Raw genomic sequence first — 2,273 nt, 5'->3', positions numbered from 1 at the left:
AAATAAATAAAATCTTTAAACAAACAAAGAAAAACTAAACAAATGAAGAACAAATAAAACCCAAAGAAAGGAGGAGAAAGACAATAATAAAAATGAGAGTGGAAATAATTAAATAAAAAACAGAAAAGTCATAAGGAAAATCACTCTAACCAATAGTTGGTTCTTTTATATTTATTTATTTCACATAGGGAAGCATTTGCTTGGGGTTTAACATAAAATCATACAAATAAAATTTGCATGAACGCAAATCCACACTGAGTCATAACACAGCAAAAGACAAAGCAAAGACAATTAATTGGTAGCTTTATACAATTGATCACAGTTGTGTTTTGTACATTATAAAGTCCTAATAAGCATCTTTGATCAACAGAAGACCAATCTTCAATGTTATCCTGCAATCTCATCCTGTTTTCTAGCATCCTCCTTTAGTATGGCTAATAACTGTTTTGGTGATTGCTATGCCCTCCAGACACCTTGCCATAAGTGCTCTGTTGCCCACTGTGGTCTGCATATCCCTGTCCATATCCATAGTTCCCATAGTCATACCCAGTATAATCATAGCTTCCTTAGCCACTATAGTTTTGATCACCACCATAGGCACTAAGTATAATTTCCATATGCTTGAACATAAGAGTTATTGAATCCTTGGTTCCATTTTTGGCCCTGATCTCTCCATGACCCCTAGTACTACCTTGTCCACCAGCTGTAGCACCCCTTCCTCCTTTTTCTTATTGCTATTGCTGCCTATATATCTCTTCGGGTTGCACAACTTTTATTTCACACTTCCCATACCATCCTAGTTTGATGGTATCTGCATTCTCACAATTTCTTTACTTACTCTTTGTCTATGTATATGATAAAACAAAATCTTCTTCTTTCATTTGTTTCTGTTTCCATGGAGTTCAATTTTTCAATCTCTCCAAAGACTCTAAAACATCTTTTAATTTGTTCTTCAGAACTATCTGGGCTAAATCTACCCCAAAAACCTTTTGGGGGGATTCTTTCCCAGACAGAGAGAGAGAGAGAGTGAGAGATGTATGTGGATATAAATGTATGCATATATACAGAAAGAGAGAGAGAAGGTACATACCCTTTTGAGGTCTATCAATTTGCCATTCAGTTGGTGTTCTTTTAGTTCCAAAAGCTTATCAACACTAGCAGCATTTTTGAAAAGCACAAATCCAAATCCTCTTGATCTTCCAGTCACAGGATCTGTTTTAATGGTACAGTCTACCACTTCCCCAAATTGAGACAAATATTCAGTCAGAAGTTTCTTGCTTGTATCCTAGCTCACCCTCCAATAAACATTTTGCCATCATCCTGCTGATTTTTGTTCACATGGACCTTGGATTCTTCTGCAAATTCCTCTATGTTGCCGTACTCCTTCATGTCCTATGGGGTGGAGCTGGCCCATGGCATCCTGTGCAGTTGGTGTCACAGCAGCAAGAGATGGTGTATGGAGTATGGAGTAGGATTTAAAGTGGTAGTGGAAGAGAAAAGTTGATTCTTTCAGAAGATCTATAACATTGACAAATCTCTCGTGAGACTGATAAGACACACGTGACAAACACCAGAATTGAGAAGTTTACATCACTACAGATTTTACAGAGATTAAAATATTAATAAGGGGAATATAACAAACAATTGTATGACAATAAATCCAACAAAATAGAAAATAGACAAATCTAGGGGCCCCTGGGTGGCCCAGTTAATTGGGTGTCCAACCCTTGATTTTGGCTGAGGTCATGATCTCAGAGTTGTGGGATTGGACCCAGGGTCAGACTCAGTGCTGGTGGGGAGTCTGCTTGAGATTCTCTCAAGAGATTTTCCTCTGCCCCACCTCCTGCTTTTAGGCTCCCTCTCCCTCAAAACAAGTAAATGAATCTTTAGAAAATAGTAAATCTAAAAGACATTCCTAGTAAAAACTCTCAACAGATAGAAATACAAGGGAACTTCCTCAACTTGAGAAAGGGTCTCTGTGAAAAACTTAATGCTAATATCGTGTGTAATAATTGAGACTAAATACCTTAAAGATCAGGGAAAAAGGAAGAATGTCCATCTGTATTCCTTCTATGCATTATTGAATTGGAAGGGTAGCAAATGCAGTAAGAAAACAATAAATATGTGTATATATATTTACATATAATTTATATATATGGTGGTAGAAGAAAAAAGTTGGTTCTATTTTCTATTTATATATATTAACAATAAGTATCCTCAAAATAAAATTCAAAAGATACCAATTACGATGGATAAAAAGTATGGTAAGCTAA

General features: G+C 36.2%; 1 pseudogene; it reads right to left on the bottom strand.

The window, feature by feature from the left end:
- Positions 1-425: 425 nt before the first annotated feature.
- LOC112642912 (heterogeneous nuclear ribonucleoprotein D-like) lies at positions 426-1,477 on the bottom strand (annotated as a pseudogene).
- Between the last annotated feature and the right edge of the window lie 796 nt (positions 1,478-2,273).

This window comes from Canis lupus, chromosome 38 (assembly GCF_003254725.2).
Source record: "Canis lupus dingo isolate Sandy chromosome 38, ASM325472v2, whole genome shotgun sequence".
Classification (NCBI taxonomy): domain Eukaryota; kingdom Metazoa; phylum Chordata; class Mammalia; order Carnivora; family Canidae; genus Canis; species Canis lupus.
The sequence above is the reverse complement of the archived record's forward strand: the minus strand, read 5'-3'. Positions and strand labels throughout refer to the sequence as shown.